Source organism: Hirundo rustica, chromosome 1 (genome assembly GCF_015227805.2).
Source record: "Hirundo rustica isolate bHirRus1 chromosome 1, bHirRus1.pri.v3, whole genome shotgun sequence".
Lineage (NCBI taxonomy): Eukaryota > Metazoa > Chordata > Aves > Passeriformes > Hirundinidae > Hirundo > Hirundo rustica.
In genome coordinates, this window is record NC_053450.1 from 71,808,780 (window position 1) to 71,817,637 (window position 8,858).

Consider the following 8,858-nt stretch of genomic DNA (forward strand, 5'->3'; position numbering starts at 1 on the left):
GAGAACACAGAGAGTGATCTAGCACTGGAAAACATAAGGTTTGTTATTTCCCTTCAGAAAAGCTCTTCACTCATCAGCACAGTAAAATTACGTTAAAAACAGCGTGAAGGTGTGGTAAGTCTTTAGGGGGGATTATTTAATTTTCTGCTGGTTTTTAACCTCTTTTTTTCTGTCAGTGGGTTATTTTAAATCTTCCTGAGAACCATATCTTTAATATTTAATTAAAGGGTTAGCGAAAAGGAACATAGTGGGTGGATTGCTACCACTTCCCTCAAACCTACTTATTATGTGTCTTCTTAAGTGTGCTTTAAATAGTTAGAGCAAACATCATCGCTAAAAATCACAGTTACTTTCTGGCTGTAGGAGGTTCTCTGCATCACTCAGTGTCTTGGAGCAGTAGGAGAAGCAAATCAAAAAATCTGGAGTGCTTTGAAGCTGTAGCAGAAGGGGAGCAGAGTGCGTGTGATGATAAGCTGCAGCAACAACTCGTGCGAGGAGGAAAGAAGGCAAAGTACGCTGCATGAACTAGGGCAGGATGGAGTTCCTGCTGCACCAAAAATAATACTGCTGCTATTGAAGAGATCATGGCTTATGGCAGGAGCAGCCTGTGCTGGGAGCATGCAGGAAAAAGGGGACAGCAGGGAGTGCAGAAGCTTTGTGCTTCTTTCTGAGCAGGAAGGGAGGGAGGGAGATGGCTAGGAGAGTGGTTAATTAAGAGATCTATAAAGAGAGTTTATCTATTTTAAGGAAAATTAGCTCATGGTTTTTGTCCAGCTGTATGCTAGGCAGGTTCTACTTTCTCTGCAACAGACAAGCCTAAAAGAAAAGTGAAGGAGAAGTTAGGAAAGTAAGGATGTATGAGGGGAAGGAAAAGAGGAAGACCCGAGAAGAAAAAGAGAGAAAGAGAGAGAAAGAAAGAGAACGTATGGTCTGGAGAAAATATAAGTGGGCAAGTAAAACATAGGACAAAAAATACTTCCATCGCACAATGGAAGGGTATAAAACAAGGGAGACAGCACAGCATCAGGAAAAGCGGTTTAGGTAGGACATACTGCAGGAACTTATTGCAGAGCTTAAGGTACCTAAGATCCAATAATGTCCTTTTTGTTTGTATCCCAGAAAGTGAGAGCTTCTTCCATATTCTGTCCTTCTGGCAGCTGAGAAGAAGGATGCTAGGATTTGGAGCTGTGTTGTGGAACTCAAATCAGGCCGACATGTCTCTTCTGTGACTGAGAAATAAACCCAAGTGTCATTCCCAGATTCTAAATTCCAGGAGGCCAGAATGAAAACAGATTGGACAGTCATCTGCTTGGTCAAAGTTCCTCAAAATCAGTGAAGTGGGAGGATTTATTTTACCGAAAGCAAACCTCAATATTCCCCATTTATCCAATCATAAATCTCCTTAGGATTTCTTGTAAAATTAGCAGTCAGCACGGGTCCTTCGGCTCTCATTAGACCCATTTTATCAGGAACATTATTTTCCATCTGCTATCCCCAGAACAGATGATTAATTTGAATCTATCATCTGGGGAGGTGTGAAGCTGAATTGGGAAGTTACTTCTTGGCTCCTTTGGAAGATATCCTTTTGGAGGATCTTCTTTGAGTCTGAAAAAGCTATTCGAATGAATACAGGCATTGAGGAAAGCAAGCTTATGATAAAGGAAGAAAGCCGTCCCTGAATACCTAAATGCTGAATGATTTCCACAAAGAACAGGATTGATGATTTATATGGGAATGTATTTCTGTGTCATTAGAAATGGGTCCTAAAAATTCAACAATCAAAACATTAGCAGTCAAAAACCTCTTGAACTTATGTTGTTTTCTGTCCCAAACACAATGTGTCTCCTTCATTCCAGCCTAAAGTTCAGTCCCGAGCCCAGAGAAAGATCATAGATATGGTGTGTTTATTTGTTGCTGTGAAATTCTATTATGTTAAAAAAAGAGACTCGTTTAGGTGTCCTTGTCAAAAGCAGCGCGTAAAATCCTAAGATGAAACTTCTTTAGTGAACACTAGGGTTGGAACAAAGCCTTTCTGGTATGACAAATACATGTGATATGACAATGTAACATATATATATTCTTTTAGAAGACTCATTTAGAAAGACACTGAGAGTCACAACTGCCAAGCAGTGGTGGCTGTGATGGCCAGTGCTCCGACGTGCGTGCACTTTCCGTTCCACAGGAACTTGCAGTAGGGAGAAATAGCTTCTTGATAGGCTGGCTGTACAGAGAAAAATAGTGTAGAATTAACTGGCTTTGGAATTTAAACCATCAATTTGAATTAAATGGGTTTTCTTCTCCACTTTTTAATTTATTTTTCTTTCAAGATTTTCAGGTACACACGTACTGGCAGTATGATCAGTGTGGTAATTTACATGACTCCAGCGAGGTGGCTAATTATGAGCACACTTTGTTGGAGAAGTTTTTAGAGGATAACTGACTTCCAGCTGAATGCCTGGGTGTGGAGCTTGGCAGACGCACTGAGGATTTACTTGTCAGTGTTACGTAGGCAGATGTGATGCGTGCGTAGGCATCCCAAAGCTTAGCTGAAATCACGGGGAAGCATTTCCATAGTCAGTGTGAAAGTGTCTCTTCCATGCAGGACGTAACTTCTGGCAAAGAAGATCCTCTGAAACTGTGCTATGATCTATACAACAGAATTAAGTAGGCCAACCTGCTGACACAATAAAATTCTCCAGTTACGTTTTCCCTCCGTGACAAGCACCAACTGAAATAGTCTGCTGCAGACAACACGTTTCAGAAGATGACAGTTAGTAGCAATGCTGAAGTAAAACTCCTGGATATTATCTCCTCCAGCCTTCCCACTGCATTCCTGAGAGGAAGATGTAGCCCTCATCTAAGTGAACAAGAGAGACAGAGAGGGCCGTGCACACGCACTGAGACCATGTTCTGCCCTACAAGGTGCCCGCTCTGCAATGAGGGGGGCAGCAAGCCTCTGAGCTTACCTAAACAATGTGCATCCCTGCCTTATTGTCAAACGCTGACCTTGCAAACACCTCACAAACATGCATATTACTTGGATTGAATCGAAGGGTTCAGTACGCCTCTGACCCAAGCTCCTGCTTGCAGAGCAGATGGGTTACTAAATACGCACTGTGGGCTTTCGTGGAAGTTAGCAACACGGTTAAAGTTTTGCTTTGCTGGCTCTGAAGAATGAAGTGGCTGTCAAACTAGGTCTGAGCACGAATAGGTTGGAAGTGAGTCACCTGCTATTATCAGAACAGTTGCACTGTAGAGGTGGTTTCATCCTTACATCAAAGGGTGGAGGTGAGATACTGAGGGAGAGACACCAGTAGGACATTGCAAGAAGTTAAAAAGACAGTCTTCCTCTGTCATGTGTGTGTGTCCCACATTACTGACTACCTAATTGCATCCTCTTAAGTGTACATTGCTCTGCTTTGTAAATTTTAGCCCCTTCAAAGTTTTAGTCATATGCTAAGGAAACATTAGGCAAGTCATGTAAATTTACATTAAAAGCCGTCGTTTCAATCTGGAAGCATGCAAATGCCGTGCTGACGCCTGTCAAATTTCACCAGCAGCTTCCTTGCACAAGTCATGGACAAATCAGTGATGACGGTAGTTAACACAAAAATAGAACCTCTGTAATTTGGATGTTTGACTTCATCTTTTCACTGATTGCTTTGTCTTTCGGTTTGACTGACTGCAGACGAGAACGTCAAGCTAGCAGCAGTGGAACTGTCATAGCGTTTGTTTATTTATAACAGTTCCTTTTGTTCATGCTGCTAAATAAGGTAGCCATAAATATTCATCGCAGTTGTGCTTCACCAAACAGGAATTCAGAGATAACTCCTCGCACTCTGAAAACTTTGTATTTTGTACTCAGTGTTTGCCACCACACATAGCATTCATTATCTTTTGCTGTCAAATATCCTCATATTTTCTTATTCAGTGACCTCCTGTGTTTCAAATTATTTGTGGTTCATTAATAGAAATATGTGAAGTATGTTGCGGGTCCTCTTGACAAAAATCAGTGAAATGTAGCTGAACCAATTCTAGTTGCCTGGGTGATTTAGAAGCGTACTTCACTTGCCATTTACGTTAGCAAGATCTGCAGACTTTTACAAAGTATTCCTCAATAAAATCGAGACTTCAATTTCAGCACAAAATCCATGCTGACATGGATTAGCATGTGTCTGAGGAATGAAAGCAGACCATCCTTACAGGAAATTTAAACCATTTATGCCAGGATCGTTTAGTTCTGGAAATGCATGGTAACAATACAACACAGGTAATGTCTTGTACTGGATGAGGTTTTAATTATTTGATTGTTACATAAATATACTTTTGCAATGTATTAATAGAATTTATTATAATCCCAACAAACTGGGAGGAATGATTGGTATCCTGGAAGCAGGGCTCACATTCAGAGGGACCCAGAGAAGCTGAAGAAATGGGCCAACAGGAACTTCATGAAGTTTGACAGTGACAGGCATGAGACCCTGTATTCAAATGGAGCCACCCAACTGACCAGGTCAGGCTGGGGCTGTCTGGCAGCACCGCAGGAAAGAACTAGGAGTCCTAGGAAGACAGGAGCTACAAGGGATCAGCACTGCACCCCTGTCTCAAGGTCTCAGGGAAGACCAGCCACACACTGGGCTGCACTGGCAAAGGCATTGCCCGCTGGTCAAGGAGCATGATTCTTTTCCTCACTTGTGAGTTGACATCCAGAGTACTGTGTCCAGTTTTGGCCCCCCAGAACATGGCACACTTTGACAAATTGAAGGGGCACCAAGAGGGTTCAGGGTCTGGAGCCTGTGATGTGCAGGAAGAGGCTGAGAGAGCAGCTTCTGCTTAGACTGGGAGGAGAAGGCTCTGAGCGGGCTGACAGCAGTCTTGCGCTACAGAGAAGATGCATGAAGCCATCTCTGGGGTGAACAAAGAGCAAGAGGTTGTAGATGCAAATTGCAGGAAGCAAGGTCCCAGCTGGATAAAGGGAAGAACATTTTCCAACCATGCAGGCAGGCAAGCACTAGTGTAGGTTGCCCAGAAATAATGGAATCTCCACTGCGGGAGATTTTTGGGATTCAGCTGCAAAATGCCCTGAGTAACCTGATCTATGCTAGGAGCAGGCATTTTGACTAGACATCTCCATAGACCGGTTCCAAACTAAGTGTTTCCATAATTCTGTCATATTATATGTATTATAAGAGTCTGCTCTTTAGAGATATTGGGAAAACAAAATTTATAGCCAAAAATATGATTCATAAAACTGCTAACTGCCAGAAAGTAAAGCACCCTGTGCTCTAACTTCACTGCATGGGTGTTGGAGTATGAAGCTGTACAAATGCCTGCTGAAGGTGTCACTAATTTACCCTAAAATTCTTGCACACCTACACCAGCTACGACTCCACTGTTACAAATATTTTCCATGTAAATGGGTGTTTTGAGAGAACTTTTAATTCTGCTTTCCCTGAAGAACTTTAGGCTTAACAGGTTTGTCATGTTGTCTGTTTTCCTGCAATGCAAGATTGAAAAGTACTTCCCTCAGCAGAAGTCATGGAAGGCAAGCCTGGAGCTTACAGCGGGGATCTTCTGCAAGAAATATTTTTAAATTACAGAAAGCAAGCTACTCCAGTTGAAGTTGTGTTACAGTGCAAGTCTTTCATGATTGCTAAGGTGAGCTATCCTTGAGTTCTTAGGGCCAAAGCATCTGTTCTCAATAATGCCCTAGTTTTACCTCCTCTAAACATTCTGCACATTAACATTTGAAGAGAAAAGGATTTTGGTGACATTTCTGACAGGGACTTTCTCCTGTAATGTGTCAATGCATACAGTCATAGAATGTGCTGAGTTGGAGTGGACCCACCAGGATCATCAAGTCCAACCTTTGGCCCTGCACAGGACCCCCCCCAATAGTCACACCGTGTGCCTGAGAGCATTGTCCAAAGACTGCTTGAACTCTGTGTCAGGCTTGGTGTTGTTAGCACTTCGCTTGGGAGCCTGTTCTAGTGTCCAACCACCCTCTGGGTCAAGTACCTTTTTCTAACATCCAACCTAAACCTCCTCTGACGCAACTTTGGGCCATTGCCTCCAATCCTGTCCCTGGTCTCCACAGAGAAGAGATCAGTGCCTGCCCTTCCTCTTCCCCTCATGAGGAAGTTGCGAGTGCAGTGAGATCTCCCCTCAGTCTCCTCCAGGCTGAACAAACCAAGCACCCTCAGCCACTCCTCATACGGCTTCCCTTCGAGGCCCTTCACCATCTTTGTTGTACACTCCTAATAGTTTAATGCCTTTCTTACATTGTGGCACCGAAAACTGCCCCCTGCACTTGAGGTGAGGCCACCCTGGTGCAGAGCAGAGCAAGACAATCCCCTCCCTTGCCCAGCTGGTGATGCTGTGCCTGGCGGTCCTCAGGACCTGGCTGCCAGGGTACTGCTCCCTGGTGTTCAACTTGCCACTGACCACGATCCCCAGGCTCCTTTCCGTAGCACTGCTTTCCAGCATCTCATTCCCCAGTCTGCCCACCCATCCAGGATTGCCCCACCCCAGGTGCAGAATCCAACACTTGACCTTGTTAAAATTCATGCAGTTGGTGGTTGCCCATCTCTATTTTTCAAGGTCTCACTGCAGGGCCTCTCTGTCCTTGAGGGAGTTCCTCCCAGTTTAGTATCATTTGCAAACTTTCACAGTATTTCTTCAAGTCCTGTATCCAGCTTGTGTCACGGTACAGTTCTGCTTTGCATTTGATGTCCACATTCTGCTGCACAACAGACCCCGGGTTGGTCAATATATGTACCTCCCCTGTCCACCTCATAGGGTCCAAAGCTCTACGGGAGATATGAGGACCTGGATTTACCTTTCCTTCCCTGCTCCCTTGTATGCTTTACGTCGCTGAACCTGAATGAATACAAAAGCCTCCTCTGATTTCACTTATTTTGACCCTATTTCTGAGATAAAGTTGTGTTGTCAAGTACCCCTCCCTCACAAGGGCAGTCAGAGCACTTGGAAAAACAAAGGGACGGAACAAAGGGCTCATGTATTCCAAGTGAGTCGCCCTAGAGCACAGCTGGTAACGTTGCCACAGTGAATATAGTGCTGTGATTCAGCTCCCTTATCCTCTGCAGTCCCGCAAAATGTAGTCATTCTGGAAGTTCTGTCAGTCTGAATGTCAGGCACTGCAAGAGCAGTTTTGCTGCTCTCGGCGAGCACAAGTGGTGCCCAGCCTTTACAGGGCTCTTGCAAACAAGGTGCACCTGTGCTGAGTTGCTTCTCCCCTCTGCTCCATCACCAAGCAGAAAAAATCTGACCCTCGTCCTGATCTTCTGAACAGTTACTCTATGGCCAGTCAGTTATTCCTGATATACTTTTAAATTTTATATGTATTTTTATTTGGTATTTACTTTCATACATATATACGTACATACTTGCATGCATGCATGCATGCATACATATATACGTGTAAACCCTCGACCCAAATCAAGACCAAAGATGAAACAGACTCTGTTCACAACACCCATGAGGTTTTCAGACCTGGGGCATAACTACGTAGACATCCTCTGCAGGACTTGGGGTAGAAATGACAACTTTATCTACAGCCATTTCTGCTCTTCCTTCTGTATTGGCAGTAATAAATTTAAAGGTTCCTGCTCACTTGAAGTGACCTGAATCGTCCAGGTGTTTTGTGACACGAATTTCATGGGCAGATAACGTGATCCATCCATTGCTAGCTGGAGCTATCTACAATTCATGCACCATCCCTCAAAAAGTCACAGCTGGATGCTGCCCATACATAATGCCATAAATAATGGTATATTCTTTATGGAAGAAGCATAAGTGTAACTAGACAAACCAGGGTACGAGTGGTGAGGATCCACCAGGGTGAAGGTGGCAAAGGAGGAGGCAGAAACATCCTTCACCAGTACACCTACTGACTGTGTTCCTGGAAGAGCTTACAGGTTCTTTGCAAGGAAAAGAACCAGAAGTTATTGCAGCCTCCGGAGGGAGAAGCTTCAGTTTATGCCATTGGTTTCTCTTGAAATCTCCTTTTAACAGAGAAGAGCATCAATTCCTTCCAGTAAACAAAGCCAAAGAGGGATGGATGAGAAATCAGGGGTTGCCTAGATATTTGAAAGATGACTAGAAAATTCTTCTTTATAGCTCCTTGCGCTCCATTACTTCACATGCCTTGAGCGGCTATTCTGTTAAATATGCCTTTCCATCTTCCCAGTGTTTCCCCAAGTGATTTGAAGTACATGTGGATTGTACTCAAGGGGTCTTGTCAGTGACACCATCAAAGGCCAGTACAGACTCCTTTTAAATGTAAAGTTGCTGGTCAGAGGGAGAGCACTCACAAGTGTAAGTGCATTCCCCACATCCTCAGCTAGGAGGCACTTGTAACTGCAGAACTATAGTTGATTTGATACGGTTTTTAGGAGAGTTTTGTGCAATATACCAGCTGGAATGAGAAAGGAAAATTGTCCTTAAAAAGTAAATTGAAGTGTATGTTAACTTAATGACCACAAAGAAACATGCTGCGGCCTTTGTGTGGCTTCAAGGCAAGATTTGCTGGATCAGAGCAATTTTGGCAGCCATCTCCTCTTAGAGCTAAATGTATGAATCTGAGAATAGAAAGCCCTGGTTTATCATCTCTCTGTCACTGAAATTAATTTCAAGACATAAATTCTCTGTTCAGGACACTTTGTCAAGTTATCTGAGATGTAAAACAAGAGCTCTAATATAATAGAGAAATTTTGATTTCCCAGTACCAACAAAACAGCAAATAGCAGTATTTTGATTTCCCAGCACCGACATCCCTTTGTCCTCTAATGCTGATGCACTTAAACAAATGAGGAAAGCTTAAGAATACTCATTAACTC